We start from the raw sequence: 21,697 nt of genomic DNA, 5'->3' as shown, positions 1-21,697 counted from the left end.
ACCAAAAGTAAATCCTCGATATTGGGGTCTGGATGATAAGGCTGCTGTGCTCTCTTGGGTATGTCTTGGGTATGGGTACCTTAGGGTCATCTTCTTCTCATCCCTATGGGCGACAGATCTCGAAGACCTGGGTCTGCATTAACAGGTGTTATGGATTTGCCTGAACCTATGACAATTCGTATACCCTGTTCATGCAAGGAGGTAGAGCTCCCTATGTAATATTTCTTAGCCTACCTACGAACCCCACTCATTTCACCAATGAAAAACAGGATTTTTATGTGATCCAATGGGACTCTCAATTCTGACTGAAAATGGATGTTTAGGCCACCCTGGCAAATGAGAACGGAGGAGCGATTTAATAAGGTTTAGAAAAATAAAGGTGTGTGATGTTTCTTGGATTGGACTGTTGCAGGGCAAAGTAATACATTTTAGTCTCATAGGAATTAATCCATCTTGGTCAGGAGGACAGGCAGTGATACTGGCAATTTCACAGAGAAACCTGCTGGATGCTGGATCACAATGGAAAGCAGCTGCGCACGCTGCCCACTTATAAGCTAAATGTAATGGTGACTCTGCTTTTTACACTTTACAGTTCCCTGGAGACATAAATATTTACATTTGTGAAGACATTTACAATGTATTTTCACATATATCTTTTCTTTGAGACCTCAGATCAAGCCAGGACAGGCAGTACATCTTATGGACAAAGAGACCTTGGGAGATCAAATGAGGTCATACCAACAGAGCTGGGGAAAAAACTCAGGCATAACTGCCTCAAGCCCTGTCACTTGGTCATGCAGGCCCCAGGGAATACAGTTCCAAAAGAAATTCATGTTTCCCCAAATTGCATCTTTCCTCTTGGGTTTGAGTGGCGCCACGACCCAGTCATCCAAGCTGGAAATTTTGACATCTTCCTCTACATCACCCACTCTCCCATCATCGCATCCTTCTTAATACGTCTCAGATCTGTCCCTTCCCTCTTTACCCACTGCTGCTGCCCTCATCCTCTCTCACCTGGACCCTTGTAATTGAGTTTTAACTGGGATCTTTGCCTGTACTTTGGAAACGCCTTCCAACCCAATTATCCACTACCCAGCTGCCTGAGTGAATTCTCAGTATGTAACTCTGAACGATCACCCCCTTGCTTAAAAGACTTCAATAGCTCCTTCTTGAATAGAGACTATAGTCTAATATTTCTCTCTCTCTGTCTTTCTCTCTCTCTCTCTCTCTCACACACACACACACACACACACAGAGGTAACTGTATGTTCCATCCCTATTAAATTGCATTCACTTTTCAGCTTTATTGAATATGCCAGATAATCTTCTAACTGTGTTTATTCTCCCTGGCAGGGCATTTTGTCCTGCACTGCCCATTCAGATAGCCAGCACTGGCTTATAGTCAAGACCCAACTTATAAATCATTTTACTTCCCCTAGGAAGTTTTGCCTCCATAGAGCCGACACTCGCTCTCCTGTGGCCACACTGTACACTAGAGACACTTCTGCTTTGAGGCCTGAACATGCCTTATCATGTTCACCTATTTACTTTCTGTCTCCTCCTAAACTTGAGCTCCTAGAGGGTAGAGAAGTGTCTTGATTATGTTCACATATCCAATGACTAGCATGGAATAAAGCATCATGCATTGTAAATAAGTGAACTAATTAATTTCTATAGCAAATAATGATTACTCACAATAATAGTCAAACCAGATTTTCTCTTCTCTATTAGATGAAGCTGAAGACCACCCCCCCGGGGGGGGCACTCAGAAATTTGTCTAGTAGATTTGCCCAGTAAATGGGTAACCCTCTTTTTAAAGGGGAAAAAAATAACCCACGAATGACCAGTCCCTCAACTCTTTACACTTGACCTTCATCAAACAAACAATTGCCAACCCAAAGGCTTTTCTTGGCCAACTTGTCAAGGGTAGCTTGTTCACCCAATCGGTGCTTTCTCAACTTATTCTTTCTTCTTAGGTCAGAGTTCCTCTCTCCTTAGTAACTTATTGATTCTAGATGAAGGGAATAGCATGCATACACTGTCTACAAGGAGCAACAAGAACTCTGATGTGGCCAAACTTGAGGTTTTCTTTTAGGAAGCCATGGGAAATAAGGCTGGGTAGGTAAGGCCAGATGTGAACAATAATATGTTAGCACTGCAAGAGAGCTTAGAAATCAGCTTGTCCAGAGTCTCCCAGAGTGGGGTCTACATATCATCATAGTGGAATGTAATTTGAGATAGATAGATAGACAGATAGATAAATATTTTTAATTCTGTGCTTATTTATGTGTGTTAAGGAAAAAAGTCATTATCACATCAGTCCCACAATTTCATATACGTTATAGCCAAGATTTTTTTTTTTTAAAAAAAGGGACTGATATAAACGAATGTGTCAATTTAAAGGAAAAAAATGTTAAGAAAGTCATAATGTAAGTGAAAAGTCATCATGGCAAATATGATAAGAGTGATGCCTGAATGCCTGAAGGTGGAGAAATGCCAAGCTGGTACAACACCTCTTCATGTCTTGGGCAACAGAATCAAGACCCAGAGAGGCTAAATAACACGTCCCAGGTTAAGCCCATGGAGGGCCTGGAATGCCACAGCAATAGTTCAGGCACTGACTGTTCTATATAACTTCAACATATCTAATTTTAAAACGCTTTTACTGTTGTTAAATAAAAATATTAAAAATAACTTTAAATCCAGGAACTGCTTGAGGGCAGAGAGGAAAGGTAGAAAAGGACGAGGGGTAAACCCTACCTACATCACCATGGCCTGACCCCAAAGCCACCATTGCCTCCTGTTCCTGCTTCAAAGACAAGGGAAAACGCCAACATTGGAAACTCTCGCTAGAAGACATCCCGAGATGATCAGTCATTCTGTGCTGTCCCCACCCTTCCGCTTCATCACACTTGAAGTTTTGCCGGCTGGGATTTTTGCTGCCTTGGCAAACATGGTGATGGTGTCAAACCTAATGTTTCCTGAATTTTTGCAGAAATGCTGAGAAGACTTCCATGGGGCCCTACTGTCAATTATCTGGGGAAAAGAGAAGTTTGCAGACATTAGCAACAAGAACTGTGAGGTGAGGCTCTGGATTTTAATGAGGATTCAAATTAGAATGTCGGCTATTTCCTAGAGCTTACTAAAAATAACCTGGGAGCCTGCTTCCTTCCCTAGCACTTCATTTTCAGTGCCTGCTCATGCCAAAGATGCACGAGGGCTGGAAAATCCTCTTTGAGATCAGCACCGGAGCTGTTTGTTCAGATAAATGTAATTTAGCTGTGACCTGCTCTCTCATGCACCAATGGGCATGCTACCTTCAGGCTCCCGTCAGATTTACACTTGAGGAAGCTTGAAGGTGATAAGGGGAACACACACACCAAGCCCTGTTGATTTTGCCTCTAAAATCTCTCTTCCCGTCACTGCCACTAACTTAGCCCAAGCTACCATCATTTCTTGCCTGGGCTACTATAAGACCCCCCCCCCCCCGGCCTCTTCTTTCTACCTTAAATCTACCACCCCCCGCAACCTATCACATTGTAGCCAAAACAATCTTTTCCAACACGAATCTGAACACATCCCCCACCACAACCGTGCCCACCACCACCAATTAAAACGGTTCAATGGCTTTTCATTGCTTGTATGATAAAGACGAGAATCCTCAACATGGTCTACAAGCAAGGTGCTCCCTGATCGGTGCCACAGAACCTCTCCAGCCTCAGCCCCTCCCCAGTTTGCTCTCCCAACTCCAATCCACTGTCCTTACTCTAGGGCCTTCTGCTCAGCAGGCCCCCACGGGCTCCCAGCTCCAGCCCCGTCCTTCCTCCTTTAGCTGCCTAGTTCTTAGTCATCATTCAGCTCTCAACCCAGTCATCACTTTCTTAGGAAAGCTTTTCCTGACCCCTCAGAATAGGTCAAATCCTCTCTCAAATTGCCTCTCCTAGCCCAACAAAGCTCTCCTTAGCAGCTCTTACCACTGCTTCTCGTGCACATTTATTTAGTGATCAATTGATTACTAGCATTACCCCTCCCAACACACACTCTAGCTCCGTGGAGGCAGGAACCACGTCTCTTTATTCATCCTTGTATCCTCCACATCCAATACTGTGCCTGGCACACTCAATATTTGTTGAAGGATATAAACATTCAACCCCTGGAGGGTCCAAGCCTCCCTCTCTTGCAGAGGTCCTTCCCGAGAGAAAGGAAAGGGTCACCCCATCTAACTACAGTGCTTCCTCTACCTCAGTCCACCCCACAAACTCCCTGGTTTCCTATCCCTTACTGTCCTCACCTTAGTCCTTTTGACGGGAAATATTCTGTATAAGATAGATTTGTGGGGAGGTCCCTGAATTTCCCCAAAAGTGCTGACTTCTGCCTGGATCTTCTGGAAGAAGGGTCCCTAAATAAACCACATTGCCTTTCTCAATTCTCAGTTTCTCGATTCAAATGGAAGAGCTCATATATCATTTTCCTCCTTAGGTTAAAAATACATTTTTTAACATCTCATTGCAAAGTCTTAGGCACTCACTGGTACTGTGGAGGAGATTTAGGGAAGGAAGGGCAGAGAGGGAGAATTAATGGTGTAAGCAGAGGTGACTCAGAGTTTTCTACATGAAGCTTTAAGGAATCTGTCTCCATTGAGGGCAGGGGGGGGGGGGGGGGGAAGGTGGGGGGGGGGAAGACAGGGATGGTGAGATAAGCAGCAGGACCTGGAAAGCAAAGAAAAGTTAAGAAAAACTGATGTAAAAGGTGAGATTTCCTTCCTCGCCCACTCTGCCCACACCCACATCTCCCTGACCTGAAGTGGACCAGGTCTGTGGTTTGGAGTGAGATGGACCTGGGGGCCAGGGCGAGGTCAGTGCCTTCAACAGGGCATCTCCTGGTACCCTGCTCAATGTCTTTCCTGGAGAAGCAGCATTCAGCATCTGGAGCTCTGCAAATCCAGTCCAGCCTGTGATGAGAGAGTTATTATTGGCACATTCTTGAATTTTATTGGGTGTTTTTAAACAGCGATTACTGCGAGGATATGCACAAGTCCAGGAGAAGTCTGTAAACACTGGGAAATTTATCTGCTTGCTCTGTGACAGCTGGGCCAGCTTCCACATGACAAATGTTTGGGGCAGGGTCAGATCAGGGCTACAGATGGTCGCCGGCAGGGAGCTACTATTCTGGGGGCACAGGTCATGGGAAAGGCTTACAGTTCAAAGTTGGCTTCTGTGACTGTCCCATAACTTTTCCTGCAGCCTCATGTATCACAATCAACTGTCCCATCAAGTTTGAGGTAATCATTGGATATTTTTGTTTAAAGACCCTGATATGGTGCTGCCGTACAAGCCCCTAATATAAGTGGGCTCATTTTACAGAAGAAGGGGCAGGCAGCCTCAGACCTCCCTTGCCTCTTCATAGAAGGGGGAAGAAAAAGGAAAACATTTAAATATCTTGTTATGTTCTATTTACGTACATGTTTTCCAATTTCTGTTGCAGGCTGGGTTTTAGGAATTCTGTGCCCCTTGCAAAAAGTACAGCTGCAAAAAGTACAGAAGACTAGACATCGGTGCACTTTGTTAGGAAACATAAATTCAGATTTCCAAAGGGCAAAGAGCTGAGTTTTGAGATAGTTCATGTGGGAAAACTTTCCCAGCTACGTGAATGAGAGAGAAAGATGAGGGTCACACTGGCCAATGGGAAGTCCAGGTAGCTCTTCTGCTTCTCATTCCCATGGATGGGAAAAGAAACTGATCAAAGGCAGAGAGTGACCTAAGGGTTTTGGGGAAAGAGCAGAAAGCAATTACAGATGATGGTCTAGGGCTAGGACTCTGGTTTGCAAATGCTAGTGCATGACAGAACCACTTGGGAGCATTTTAAAAATGCAGATTGTCCAACCTTCACAGTATCTGCAGTTTCAATGGGCATCTCATGATTTCAAAACAGTCTGAGGAAAAACTGTGCTAGGATACCAAAAATCACAATGGAGGGTGCAGGGAAGGACAATGATATCCAGAAGCCACTATCATTGTTAAAAGCTCAGAGATAAAAGACAAATATTATGGGCTTCCCTGGTGGCGCAGTGGTTGAGAGTCCGCCTGCCGATGCAGGGGACACGGGTTCGTGCCCCGGTCCGGGAAGATCCCACATGCCACAGAGCGGCTGGGCCCGTGAGCCATGGCCACTGAGCCTGCACGTCTGGAGCCTGTGCTCCGCAACGGGAAAGCCCACGACAATGAGAGGCCCGTGTACCACAAAGAAAAAAAAAAAAAAAGGCAAATATTAGGTAAAGTATAAATCCAAGAAAAATTTAGGATGTTAAAGAGGTAAGCTCCATTCAAACTTCAAACAAGACTAAGGTTAGCTTAGCAGTCATTGAAAGTAGCTGCAAATTAGTGAATTTGTTACAAAAGTTTGGTTGTTAAGAGAAATCCCAACTCAAAATGGCTTAAGCAAAAAATCAAGAATCTATTGGTCCATGTAAATGGAAGGTATAGAGGTATATCTGGTCTCCAGGGATTCAGGGCTCAAACATCACCAAAACCCAGTCTCTCTGCCTTTGCCTCTTGAATGTTACATTTCTTCTGTCTTGGTTCTCTTTTCATAGGCCCTCCTCTTGTGGAGAGGATATCTGCCTGAATTTCCAAACTTTCATACTTGATTCCAAGTCTGTAAAAAAGAGAACTCCTCTTTCCAAGTTATTCCAGGAAAAAAAAAAACAATCCCAGGATTTTTTCTGCTTGGACTAGCTTGGGTCACATGACTACTTCTGAAACAATCTCTCTGGTCAGGGATTAAAATATACTGTTTACACCTGGATAATTTCCCCATGCCTAGATCTGGGTGGGGGGGGGGTGGGCGAAAAGTCCAGGGGGAAGAGGAGATGTTATCCTGAGAAAAAACTCAGGATGTTCTTCCCAGAAAAAGTGGAAATAGAGTTTGGGTAGAAGCCACAATTGTCTGCTACAGCAGCTGAGAAATATTGTCATCTGTTTAGCTACACAAAAATGTTACTATCAGTTAATATTCACTTATTTTAATATTAAGTATGGAGGTATATATTTGAATATGGGTGTTACATTATTATAAAGGCTTGTTTTGTTATTAATATTCCCCAGTGGATTATAACACCTATGAGGGCAGAGAAACTGTGCTTATCTTGTTTATCCATGTGGACAAGCAGTCTCCAAAGTGAGATGTGTAAAAAAGTTTGGTGCACGAAGATAATAGTAGAATTTCTACTTATTTTTCTTACTAACTTTTTTAGGATAAAAGGAAGCTTTATTAACTTTTTGTATATTGATATATGGATTGGCAAGGACACCCTCACTATGTTCAGAAGTCAGATCTCCATGGTAATGGTAATAAGGGGCTCCAAGAGAACAGTGTGAACTCCACTTGCTAATTTGCTCCTCTGGCTCCTGGCCTCCCACTCTCCACTCCATCTCTTCCTCTCACTCAGCACCTTTTAGATTCACTACCTGATGCAAGACCTCTCACTCAGGAGCTGCCCTCATCCAAGTGGGAGCCCCACCTTCTTTCCCACCCCAGGATGTCAGACACTAGCAGTACAGCCTGTTAATCCCTATCAGTCTTTATCTAGAGCCTCAGTAGTAATGAACCCAACCTTTCAAAATGTGGATTGGAGATCAGGTTGACCTCAATTGTCAACCAACTAGGATTTATCGAACATCTACTATGTCCAGAGCACCATGACAGGAAGAGGGAGATAAGGAGATTCATGAGGGAAGGGCCTTGCCCTCAAGGAGCTCAACCATGTAACTATAGAGATTGCTGACATGTAGAGAGAGGAGGATGGTGATAATACGGTCTTTCTTCAAAAGGCATCATTCCCCTTCTGCTGTTTTAAAGGGAACACTGCTGTTAATATGGCCACGTCTTACTGCATCCCAGCTCTTTTCAACATAGTGTTGGACTCCACCCTGCCATGCCTAGACAAATGTCATTAAATCTTCCCTAGGTCGAAACAAAGGAAGCTGGAAATGTACCTGATTTATCCCGTGAGAAAGGAAATTAGCCTGTGGACAGAAACTAAGGAGTAAAGATTTAATTCTCAGATTAGGAATCAGATACATGGCTTCCCCAGGGCTCATTCCAACGAGGTAAACAGACTGGCTGCATTATTTATCAATCTACAATGGCTGCAGGCAATATCACCAATGCCTAATTTTCTGTTTCATTAAGATTTCAATTAATCTCTTCCTCATTTAGTCTGGGAGAGGGATTGATCTGCCTTTAGGTAAATGCCACACAACCTTTTCCTTTCAAAAGGCAAATAAGTTTATATGTTTGATGTATTTCCTTTGTCATAATATGGTTCAGAAGCAGCATCTATTCTTTCTATTTCTTTAACTATATTGACTTTGCCGGAAGTTGTAGTTTCAAGAATAGTTCTTTCTGCCCCTAGGAAGAGGATTTTTCTCTCTCTGAATCTTGTATTTCCAAACAATTTCTCTCCTCTCTGAGGAACATACCTCAGAAGAAAACTACTGTTTGTGAGCATTCAGACTTTTTGAAACTGTATTGATGAAGTAAAATGTCCCAAGAGATCCCCAAAGTTCTCTCTGAGGTACCCAAGCCTCCACATCTAACAGGAAACAAAGGTTTTACTTTTTCTTTAAGCCTAACAAGATTTGGTTATCACTCAAAAATATGAAATATATGGAAATAGTTGCCAAAAGAACCTCTTGGTAATTATTTTTTCTACAAAATGAGTGGAGCTATTCGTGTTTTTCCACAGCCTGCTTCTCTCTGAACAAAAAGAAAAACATCTAAGAGGAGAAAATAGGTTATTCACATCTCATAGTTGAATCACTGATGTAAGCAACAGAACACCTAAATGGCTTGAACGATAAAGGGATTTAATCTACTATACAGCAAGCCGTCCTGAAGCAGGTTGGTTTCCAGTTGTTCAACAATGTCATCAAGAACGAGGTTCTTGGGCTTCCCTGGTGGCGCGGTGGTTGAGAGTCCGCCTGCCAATGCAAGGAACACCGGTTCATGCCCCAGTCCGGGAAGATCCCACATGCCGCGGAGCGGCTTGGGCCCGTGAGCCATGGCCGCTGAGCCTGCGCGTCTGGAGCCTGTTCTCCGCAACGGGAGAGGCCACGGCAGTGAGGGGCCCGCGTACCGCAAAAAAGAAAAAAAAAGAACCAGGTTCTTTTCTCCTCAGAATGCTGACTCTCATCTCGGGCTTGACACATTATGATAAAATGATGACTATAGCCACCTCAAGCATCACATGTTCATATATCAACACCCCAAGGCTGGAGGACAAAATGTCCCATCCCTATTTGCCTATTTGCCTTTTAAGAGAAGAACAGTTTTCTTTTCCAGAAGCCCTGCAAAAAAAACAAAAACAAAAACAAAAAAAACCAAAAAGGCTTTCCTCACATTGCATTGGCTAGAATTGTATTACACACTCACATTCCCCAACCAGGAGAGAAAATTTTATATTGCAGAATTCCCAGCAAAAGGCTCAAGCTACAAGTTGATTGGATCACCTATGAGTCAATCTTTGTGGCTAAGGGAATAGCACAGATCATTCTAAGCCTACATTGCTTGAACCAATCACTTGAGCAAGAGGAAATGGGATTACCTGGATTCGTTTATGCCACATAGCGCCCATCCCTAAAACTGAGGGGTTGGGTCAATCCCACCCAAACAATATAGTTTTTACGTATCGTGAAGGAGGTAAAATCAATGCTGGGGAAGCAATGACGGTTTCTTTTTTTTTTTTTAATTTATTTTTATTTTTGGCTGCGTTGGGTCTTGGTTGCTGCGCGCGGGCTTCCTCTAGTTGCAGCTCTTCCTTGTGGTGCGCGGGCTTCTCGTTGCAGTGGCCTCTCCTCCTGCGGAGCACAGGCTGTAGGCGCACTGGCTTCAGCAGTTGTGGCACGTGGGCTCTAGAGTGCAGGCTCAGTAGTTGTGGCACAGGGACTTAGTTGCTCCGCGGCATGTGGGATCTTCCCGGCCCAGGGCTCGAACCCATGTCCCCTGCATTGGCAGGAGGATTCTTAACCACTGCGCCACCAGGGAAGTCCCAATGACAGGTTCTTGAGAGTGTTTTCTTAGAGTGGGAAAGTGGGGGAAATTTGCAAAAGGGATTCTGTTTACAAAAATACTCACTGAAACATAAAACCCTGCTATCATTCCAGGGAGGAGAAAGTATCACCAATGAAGATTTTTCCTGGTAAAGTCTATAAAGGAAAGGGTAAGTACAAATTCACTCTTGAGCAGTTGGATTCTGGGTGGGGTTTACATTTTAAAATTATTTTTGCTATCTGTATTTCTTATCTTTTTCTATAGTCAACTTGAGATATTTTCAAACTTTTTAAAGCCCACTTTGAAAGAGGGGATGAGGGGGTGCTTTACGGACAAGTACTTGGAAAGCCAGCCCAGAGGACATCACCAGCATATGGGTGTTCCCACATTAGCATTACTTAAAGGAAATTAGATTTTAAAAAATAATGTTGGAGATATTCTTAGAATTAGAAGAGAATTCATCACAGGGTGAATGTTCCTAATGCATTTAAAATATAACATAATTGATAAATATGTGTCTTCATATTTTTAGGAACATTTCTATTGCTTTTACCCCATGACAATTCCATAGGACACCCTGGCTCACAGATGCTAAGGGACTCAGCTGAAAGTATATCCACTAAATTGTACTAAACCCCAGTGACCAGTGATCATCTAAAAAAGAAATTTCTATAACCCTCAAAAAGATAAAGCCTTTATATTATATGCTAAGCCCCTGGTTTTTCCTTCATGAAAAAAAATTGTTTTAACGCGCATTCCTCACTTGAAAGGAGTCCTCTCTTGCTGTAACCATTCTTTAACAAAACCTAACAATAGGTAGATGAGACCAGCAGCAGGTATCACTCTATTTCCTTCATGTTCCCAGTCCTTATAGGCACTTAACAGTGTATCTGAGTCAAACTTTAACAACCAGGTGAGTAAATTTTATAATCACCACATTATAGAGGAGGAAATTGCAGCTTTGAGAGATTAAGCAATTTGCTGAGACCTCTCAACTCCTAAGTAGATCAAGATTCAAACCTAATTCTTCCTTATTCCAGAACCCACATTCTCTTTACTTCACTAATGCTGTCTTGCTGGCAGATAACCAGAGTATTCATTCACTCCTTCATTCAATAAATAATTATTGAGCACCTACGACGTGCCTGGCTCCATGATAGACAGTATAGAGAGACATATTCTTTGGTCTTCATGAACTATGGACACTGAGCGGGATGGCAGAGAGACAATAAACAAATGAACAAACTAGTAAATATATAATCTGAATGGCAACAAATACGATGAGGGAAAAGAAGAGGATGTAGAGTATAGAGATGTAGTGAGCTTACCTAATGCAGTCCAGCCCTTCACAGGTGCGCGGTATCAAGAAGATAATCTCTGCCTAATAGCCGCACCTGCTTATAGGTAGATGAAGCAGTAATAAAAGCCAGGTCAGACCAATTTTTGCTACACATACTGAGAAAGAAAAATTGTCCCTGAATGGAGGCAGAACTCTGTGGTCTGATGTGAGTTAGCTGCTCCTTTGGAGAGGTAATTTCCATTTCTGATAAATCGCATAAGCTATTTTCTGATAGACTTCAATGAGCTCAAGAGGTCTTTCCAGAAAATTTCCTGCGCTGGGTCTTCTGTTTGCACCCCTTCCACCAGCTCCACTCTGCACCTTTCATCACGCTCATGAGCCCTGGAAGCTAGCTTGTATGGACTGCATTCCTGGGCTCCCTGGCCTTCCAGCTTGGGATGGGTTTGGCCAGTGAGAAGCACCAGGAGGAGACTGGAGGGTAAAGGGCAGGAGGAGAGTGAGGTTGGGTATACACGCCCTGGCTCTCTCCCTGCAAAGACACCGTGAGTTGGCTAGACCCCTCTCCTGAAGGCCTCTGTTCCTGGGAGATGGCACCTTCTATGTAGCTCTCTTCTTCCGGTCTAGTGCCGGCTCCCTTCCCTTGGCCCTTCAGGTAAGAGTAGCAATGGCTCCCACTGCTGCCAGCTCTGAGGTGCACACCCCTTGTTAGTATCCCCAAACACCACATGCACACCACAAAAACAACCTCTCTCCAACCGCCTTCACATTACCCATTTTGAGTGAACCATTTGCTTTCTACCAAGACCTAGACTAAAACACATCCACTATCAACCTCACGAGTTGTCTAGCAACCTATGACCAGTCTCCTAGAGTGTCTAATGATCTTTCGACATTCTTTTTAATTTTATTTTATTTTTAAATTAATTTTTATTGGAGTATAGGTGATTTACAGTGTTGTGTTAGTTTCTGCTGTACAGCAAAGTGAATCAGTTATACATATACATATACCCACTCTTTTTTAGATTCTTTTCCCGTATACACCATTACAGAGTATTGAGTAGAGTTTCCTGTGCTATACGGTAGGTCCTTATTAGTTATCTATTTTATATATAGCAGTGTGTATATGTCAATCCCAATCTCCCAATTAATCCCTCCTCCCCTTGCCCTCTTGGTAACCATAAGTTTGTTTTCTACATCTGTGACTGTATTTCTGTTTTGTATCAATAGATAAGTTCATTTGTACCATTTTTTGAGATTCCACATATAAGCGGTATCATATAATATTTGTCTTTCTCTGTCTGACTTACTTCACTTGGTATGACAATCTCTAGGTCCATCCGTGTTGCTGCAATGACATTATTTCGTTTTTTTTTATGGCTGAATAATATTCCACTGTATGTATGTACCACATCTTCTTTATCGATGGACATTTAGGTTGCTTCCATGTCCCAGCTATTGTAAATAGTGCTTCATTGGGGTACATGTATAAACATTCTTTATTAAAAAATACAGCCTAGTAGTGATTATCTAAACAATTTTTCCCCTACAAAATATGTGTCAAGTAAGAAATATTGAAGTTAGTGTGCTCATAAACCTCTTCCCTGGCAGTGGGTTTGAAAAATACCTTTGAGATATACTTGCAATTAATTTGCCTGAGAAGTTACTTTAACTCATAAACAGAAAAAGAGTCATACATTCTATTCCATAAACAACGCAGTCCCAGCTTTCTGTCCTTTTGGGTGCTGGGAAAGAATCTTTCATGAAAAGTTTACTTAAAGCAAATGTGGTCATATTCTAGCAGCAGATTCAGTTGCCAAGTCAAAGCAGGGTCACAAAAATTCTCTAATCAGCATTTGAGTCCAAGGCAAATTTGTAATCAAATCCTAGAGAGACGTATGGGCCTTGCTAAATCCTCATACCCTGTTTATATAAAGGTAGGAGCACCCAAACAATATGTCTAGCAAGTCCACACATTTGAAGACCACTCACTTCATCGGTGGCAGAATTCTAACATCCACTATATTCATCCAAGTCTCTAGTGTGGATCACAGTTAAGGAATGCTGAGGTCCCTCTACTGTCAGCTGTCTCTGGAGTATAGACTTTATTCAGAACTTTCAAATGCTAACTAATTATCCCTTTGGTGTATAATTTCTGATTAGAATACTTCAAATATTAACTAACTGCCTCTGAAGTGTAGATAAAAGCCAACTAATACAGATTTCACTGTGTTTACACAGAAGTGTTTTGAATTACAAACAGTATAACAGATAAATGCCCTTGGACAGAACACTGCCATCCCATGAGGCTGGCTCAGGTCACTTATTCATCTGTATGTAGAGCACATTATTATTGCCTTGTCACACAATTTCTATAAGAAAAAACTGCATACTCAACATTGATAAAAAATCATCATGAAAAGCCATAAAATGCCATGTATTACAGAAACCATATTGTGTTTTAAAATCCCTAACAATCCCCTGTCTTATATAAACTACATTTAATTTCTAAGGAGGCATTCATAGTTTATTGAATAGCTCTATTGCCATCTCAGTGACGCGCTATCCTTCTAAATTTACCACTTCCTTTTGTTCTGGATAACAGTTGACATAGTTTGCAAATCCGAGGCCACACCCTTGGACGTGCTCAGTGTGACATGCTCAGGTTATACTGTGACACTCCCTCTTCACTGGCACCATCCATCTTCAGAATTTCCCCCTACAGGAGAAAAAGCCATTCCTCCATCCTTACTCCAGTAATAGAAGTGGGTGGGATCCATCATCCTGTCGATCTTAGTTCATTCATTATTAAGAAGCTAATGTGAGCATAATTCTCAGCTGACCCAGGAAGACTGAAAAGGAAAATTTAAAGTGATTGTAGGAAGGCTGTATCCATCTGGCTGAAGATTACTGGCAATTATTCCATTTTTAAGGCAGGGAAGAATCTATTTTTATGAGGCTTATTGGTGGCTAATTGCTTGAAAATATTCAACAGAATACAATTTCTCAGGCATCCAAACAGCTCCCAGTAGCTTTATTTTTCTAACATGGGTCCAATCCACTACAACTGTTTCCAAAGGACTGTCCATAGTATTTTATCATGAAGGAATTTCATTGTGTTGAGATAGAAGGCCAATTAGATACTAAGATGAAAAAGACTCTTCACTGAAATGATGTGTATTGTAATAAGATTCATGTGCACTGTAGTCATGTGAAAGATAGTTCAAAAAACGAGCTATTGTATTAAAATCTCCGCTTTGTTACTAATATAAAAATACATTTTATGACAGGCATTCTACGCACAAGTTAGGAATCCATCAACCGATTAGAACCAATTCAGTTAGAAAGTCCTTAAAATTGAAGATGAGATACCTAAGGTGATTTGTCCAAGTAGAGAGAAAGAAAACGAAGAAAAGTGTGACAAGGAGGTCCTGGGGAAAAGCTGGAGAAGACAGTCTACTAATTGGATATCCTGATGCTAACAGAATTTGACATGAACTTGTTAAGAATCTCTAGAAACATCCTCAGAGACATCTTAAGGCTGGCTGTAAAGGATTATAACAGTTCGGTTTTTTTTTTTAATGGTGGCAAATTATCTGGTATTCCTCTCATCAAGAGTGGGTCTCTGCCTTCTCCCTTGAGTGTGGGTGGACCTCTGACTGTATCACCCAGTACAGTCACCATGTGACTTTTGAGGCTGGGTTGGAAATGGCCATATAGCTTCCACCTGGTTTTGTTGGAATGTTTGCTCCATGTTGGAAGCCAGCTGCTGACTACTCACAGGCTGCCCTGCTGAAGAGGCCATGTGTGGACACTCTTGTCAGCCAACAGGGAGCATCAGGTGCCCCCCATGTGATGAGCCATCTTGCACGTCCAGCCCAGTCAAACCTTTGGATGATTGCAGCCCCAGTACACATCTGACTGCAATTACATGCTAAGAACTAAATGAGAACTTCCCAGCTGAGTCCTTCAGAATTTCTGGCCCTGGGACAGTTGGACTTATAGCAACGGTAACCAAAACGAGGACTGATTTGTTGACCTACAGGAGATCTGCGTGTGAATTTTACAGACAGAATATTCTGGGACTGCATTAGGCAAACTTAAAAAAAAAAAAAAAGTCAATGTGTTGGCTGATTCTGGCAAATTGTCCTAATAACTGTGGCACCTTCTTTTCTTCCCAGGTCAAGAAAAGTGCCCCTTGTCTACAGACACTATATAAAACTCAAACAAATTACCTTTCACTCCAGAATCCATTTTCTCATATTTTATTTTACCAGAAATCCCACTGAGTACTAAAATATTTTCTCAAAACATATAGATTTGAGATATAAAGACAAAATTCTTTTTTTTAAACTGTCTTGTTTTTAAGCCCAAACTGAATCAAATCCTTTGAACTAAGCCTTTTTCACTAATAACAGCTTTATTCTTAAAGGTTTCACTAGCTCTGAATCAAGGTCTGTTGTGACTCATGTGGTGTGTGGGTAGCAGCTAAAGACTTTCTGGAAGGGTAAGTTACTCCAGGGAAAACATCCCGAGTGAATATTAAAAATACGTTGTAACAGTTATAAAACATCTATGGCAGGATCTGCAGGCAGCCCTAGAATTAACTGCCTGGAGGATTAGCAGCAGGTGCATGGTTAGAAATGGAATAATCTGGAAAATAACCTTTTAAAGAATGGGTTAGAATAAAGGTCTACGCTCACCAAAATAACCTCTGACAATTGGCTTAACAGGAAGACAGATGCCCCAGAATTATGAGGCGTTAGAAGGAAACATGAAATGCAGTCAGAGACTAGTTCAGCCTCTAGACAAGATCTCTTTCTCATTCACATGCACACACACACCCCCTGGAAAATTGTCTTACAACCATACAAATCAGACCGCTACTTACTGTAGTTCATGGCAGACCCTCCTGCACTGATTTTGCCTCTCACATAGCATCGAAAGGACCCAACATGAAGCACGCTGACCGGATCTCTTGGTCTGCTCACAGCCAAAACTTGGCAAAACTACAACACAGAAAAATTATGTTCATTGCCCTCTTGCTTTTCCTTTCTGTACTTTACACCTTCTAAGTGCACTGCCCCGTAGACCTACCCCACTTCACTATCCCCTCTCTGACCAAGTAGGTGTGACCTATTTGGTTGAGGGTCCTTGATAAAGTCCACAATGGGACTTTTCCAACTCCCCTTCCCCCACCCACCAGAAGTTGCCCCTCCAGTTTCCCATTCTCGGAATGCTAACGTCCCTCTGTGGCATCTCCAAGGCCTTTGAGGGAAAAAAATCAAACTCCCTAAATTAGTGTTTAAGAATATCCACAATTTAAGATCCAACCTCTCTTGACAGCTATGTTTCTCACCCTTCCCTACTCCAGACAAAGGCAGTTATTCATTACTTCTTCTTCTTCTTCTGGTTGCTGTTCACCATGTACTTTCCCACAAAGACCATACCTTTGCTCCTTGCCTCCAACCCAGAATGCCCTCCTCCCACTCCAAGCATACTGAAGTCCCCCTTTCTTTTAAGACCCAGATCAAATCTGACCATCTTCATGAAGCCTTCTCCTCTACCCAAGCCCTGGTGATAATGTCCTCCTCTGATTTCTTTATCACTCACTTCGCCCTTAGCATGGGTGGTGTCGCAATGCTATTCATTTGTTTGTTTCTCTTTCTCAATGTGGAGCAGTGACAGTGTCGTGTCTCTTTGGTCCCTCTGAGGCACCGTGCTCCACACTCAACTTATATTAGATGACACGCACGCTGCTGTGAAGAGAAAATCTACATCACATGCTCCTGACTTGGTACTCTTCCCAGGGAGGTAATATAGCTCAGTATTGCTGTTGTCATTGCTTTCAACGATGCAGTAACTTTCAGGAATAAATGTAAAGGTATATATTTTTAGCTCCTTAGGAGCCAAATGGAGACGATATATTGAAGCAGTTCAGCTGACCCTTTAGACCAAAGTAGGTCTTCCTGCACATTTACCATCCCATCCCAGCCTGTGTGTCCTGGTAATTAAGTCAGACACCTGCACACTCTCTCAAATTCCCTTGCCCACCTCCTTCCTTTTCTGTCCCGATGGGTGTCCTCCCTGTGCCAAGTCACCCCTCCACTTGGGGACTTAAACATCCAATTGCAGAGCATGGGATCTGGCCAGTCTGAGCAGCTGTTGAGGGACCAGCTGGTGATGCTGGAAGGAAGGGAGCATTTGCTTTCTATGGGGTGAACCTTGACCAATGAGAAATAGGAAATGGGAGGACCAAGGCTGATAAATTCTTCCTCACCTTTATCACCTGTTAGCTACTTCAGGTGGGGTTCCTTCCTTGCAACCTGTCTGGGCAAAGTGCTGCGTATGTTGAGTGAACACACCTGCTGAGCAGCCTGTTATGTCCCTTGTCTCTTTGTGGCTCATTGTGAAGTGGTGACTAGTGTGTAACGTAATGCAATCGCATCGTTTCCCGTCATCCGTGGCCATTTCTCTTTTTCCTTTTACTCTCCCTGCTTTGGGATTGTACCTCCCTAAAAAAGGGTTAGCACCTTAGTCCTTGCCTCAGTCTCTGGAGTACCCAGGCTAAGACAGTTCCCTTTATAATCATCCCATTTTATTATTGTGACCTGGAGTTCCACTTCACAGAATGGAGTACAAATAACAGCTTTCCAGGAGTATCTCTAAGTTCAAGACTTGAGCTCCCATCTGCCCACTTTATAGAAAGTCTGCCATTCTTTCTGGAATCTTCCTCCTCTTATACTCCAAAACTTACTAATTTACAGAAAGCCAGACCTGCTTATTCTTGAATCACTAATGGAATCAGAATAGCCCCTCGAGGCTGGAAGACTTCCAGGTCCTGCTTTTAAAAGAACTAGTACATGCATCTCTGGCCCTTTTTTCCTTCATTCTGGCTAAGCGCTGAAGACAACTGGGGTAGCTTCCTTGTCTTGAGATGGAAACCACAAGTTGGGAATGATAGAGTAGTTCAAATAGCGCTGGACAGCTTATCGCTGGAATGCTACATATGAGGGGAAATTTTTCCATTTTGCTCAAGCCACTGTGTTTGAGGTCTCTTTTATTATAGCAGCCAAACATGTTCCCTGTTTTCTCTGATTGCTCTGGAACCCTGCTGTCATCACACTGAGAGATGTCTCTGATGGACCATGTCACTGCTTTTGCTGCTGGTGCTGGAATCTGTTGTCACCGCCTGCTGAAACCCCAGCATTCTGGAGATGTATTCTCCTGTGTGACTCACAAAGTTCTTGTTTCCAGTCACTAACCCACAGTCAGGCCAGCTCAGTCTGTCTGAACAAGTTCAGGAGGAAAGAAGTCATCTGTGGAAGACTGTTCATTGCTATTTGTTTCCTAATATTTATTCTTCCCCTTCTCCTTACTAATGGAAACCTGCTTTTGTAATGGAGTAGCATTTGTCATCCTTCCACCCCAATATAGCTTTTGCCCAAGGTAATGAAAAGCTATAGTTCCCCAACTCCTTGTGTCTGAGGCTGCCCACATGACACAGTTTTGGAGGAAGTGACTTCAAGGAGGATTTAAATTTCCTGTTGCACCCTGTCCCTTCCTTTCCTTCTTAGTGAATGGAGAGCAAGTATCAGACCCAAGGTGGAACAGCCGTTTTGCAGCCTTGCGGAGGAGAGTCTGATGCTTGGGATGGCAGATCAGGGGGATAGAAAGATCTTGAAACACTGACCACATCATGGAACCACCTGTTTGCTATATGAGGAAAAATAAACCCCAATTTGGTTAAGCTCCCGCAGTCAGGACTCTATCATATGCAGGCAAAAGCAATCTCTAACGGATATGCCCCACCAGAAAGCCCTGGGTTTCTTCCAAGCATTTGTCAAAGTGTATCCAGCAGCCTTCAAGTTATACCTCAATTGTTTTCCTCCAAAACAAACAAACAAACAAACAAAATTAAAGTTCTACCTCACAAAAAGTGCAATACACTGAAATTACTTGTATATTTCTTGTATTTTCTGCTAGACTCTAAGCTCCATGAAGGCAGGAGCCAGGGAGTTCTTGTTCATTGCCTTAGCCTCAGTGCCCAGCACACTGCCTGGCATATGTCTGCAAATAGATCCTGGATAGAATGATTACTAAATGAGAGAATGCAAACACATTATTATCTACTAACTTAGATGACTCATTATTGGAATGCAACTCATTCATACATTTATTCATTCATTCATTTAACCAATTTTAATCACCTACTCCAAGATGTGCACAGTGATTATTTTTTTTTTTTTTTGCAGTACGCAGGCCTCTCACTGTTATGGCCTCTCCCACTGCAGAGCACAGGCTCCGGACGCGCGGGCTCAGCAGCCATGGCTCACGGGCCCAGCCGCTCCGCGGCATGTGGGATCTTCCCGGACCGGGGCACGAACCTGTGTCCCCCGCATCGGCAGGCGGTCTCTCAACCGCTGCGCCACCAGGGAAGCCCCAACAGTGATTTTTTTTAACATCTTTATTGGAGTATAATTGCTTTACAATGGTGTGTTAGTTTCTGCTTTATAACAAAGTGTATCAGCTATACATATGCATATATCCCCATATCTCCTCCCTCCTGTGCACAGTGATTTTAACTGAGGATCTTTATGCCATGCATAAGGCAAAGTCACTGCCCTCAATGAGCTTAACTTCTAGTAAGAGGGACAATCAACTCTTAAACAGAAATATAAGAGATTCAGATAGTGATAAGTATGGTAGGCAAAAAAGCTACTTTACCTGGCTTATTACTGGAAGACCATATGTAAGCATAATTTATTGTCAGTATATCAGCATGGCTTAAACCTTAATCACATCAATCTAAACAGTACAAGCTCTGGGACTTCTCTGGTGGCACAGTGGTTAAGAATCCGCCTGCCAATGCAGGGGACTCAGGTTCGAGCCCTGGTCTGGGAAGATCCCACATACTGCAGAGCAACTAAGCCCATGCGCCACAACTACTGAAGCCTGCGCATCTAGAGCCCGCGCTCCGCAACAAGAGAAGCCAGTGCAATGAGAAGCCCGTGCACCGCAACGAAAACCCAACGCCTCCAATAAATAGATAAATAAATAAATAAATTTATTTAAAAAAAAAAAAAAAGGAAAGAAAATCATTAAACAGTTCAAGTCCTGAGAACTAATTATTTTCTAATGACTAGCAAGGGATGAGATGGTCTGTTTCCTTCTTTGAATTTAGTATCACATGCATTTCTGAAGAAAATAAAGACAGAGAAAGGAAGGGAGGGAGGAGAGAGAGGGAGGGAGGAGGGAAGGAGGGAGGGAGGGAGATGGAGGAAAGGGAAAGGGTGGGGGAGGAGGGAGGGAGGGAGAGAGGAAGGGAAGCAGGAATTTTATCCCCTTATTAAACAGCCTTCCTCTTCTCTGGCCAAAGACTACATGGGAGAGAAACAAGGCCAAAGGGGAGGTCATCTCTGAAAGTAGCAGTGCTGGAAAGAATTGCCAATATCCCACAGGAACAGCATTTGAACTCTCCTATGCACAAAAGAATGTACTGTGTTATTAATTTTGCAGCTCTTGTTTGTGTTTCAAACCCTCTGACAGCCTCAATCATTGTTACCCCTCAAATCCCCTCTGGTTCTCTGATGTGATTACTGACTCCCCAAGCGAATGCTCTTGAAATCCGAGGAGGACCACTAAGACTTTCCCCATGTGCTCTGCCCTCCTTCCACCATGTGAGCTCCAAAAGCAGAGTGAGCTGCCTCTTTAAGAATTTGCTCTTGTAAGAACTGGAGTGAAGAATAATTTTAATGTCTAAAATCTGGAGATGGCTATAACATCACCTAGCTCAGGCATCCTAGGAATTAATGTCACATGCCTTTATCACTGAGTTAGTTTGGCAACTTTATGAAGGAAAAAAAATTAACGTGGTTATGTGAGTTAGAATTGTTTGTTTGTTTTAGTGCTGGTTAAATGATCTGTTTACAATTTAAATACAATTGTCTCTTTCAATAGGCAAGTTAGAAGAATGGCTGTGGGGGGGGGGAAGCTATCTGCACCCAGCTGAAGGTCATATTGAGGGAGGGAGATTGTACTGGAGAGGAAGTTTCTAGATTAGCAGTGCTGTCACTTCCTAGGATGGGAATAGATAGGGTGAGGCAAGTGAGGCATCTTGGGTGCTGACCCTGCACTCGGACAACACTGAGAGGGAGGCCTCCTTATTTTTTAAAGTCTTTATTGAATTTGTTACAATATTGCTTCTGTTTTATGTTTTGGTTATTTGGCTGCGAGGCATATGGGATTTTAGTTCCCCGACCAGGGATTGAACCTTCACCCCCTGCATTGGAAGGCGAAGTCTTAACCACTGGACGGCCCAGGAAGTCCCAGAGGCTTCCTTACATTTTG

This window comes from Monodon monoceros, unplaced genomic scaffold, assembly GCF_005190385.1.
Source record: "Monodon monoceros isolate NGI ecotype Baffin Bay Population unplaced genomic scaffold, NGI_Narwhal_1 Super_Scaffold_21, whole genome shotgun sequence".
Taxonomy (NCBI): domain Eukaryota; kingdom Metazoa; phylum Chordata; class Mammalia; order Artiodactyla; family Monodontidae; genus Monodon; species Monodon monoceros.
The sequence above is the reverse complement of the archived record's forward strand: the minus strand, read 5'-3'. Positions refer to the sequence as shown.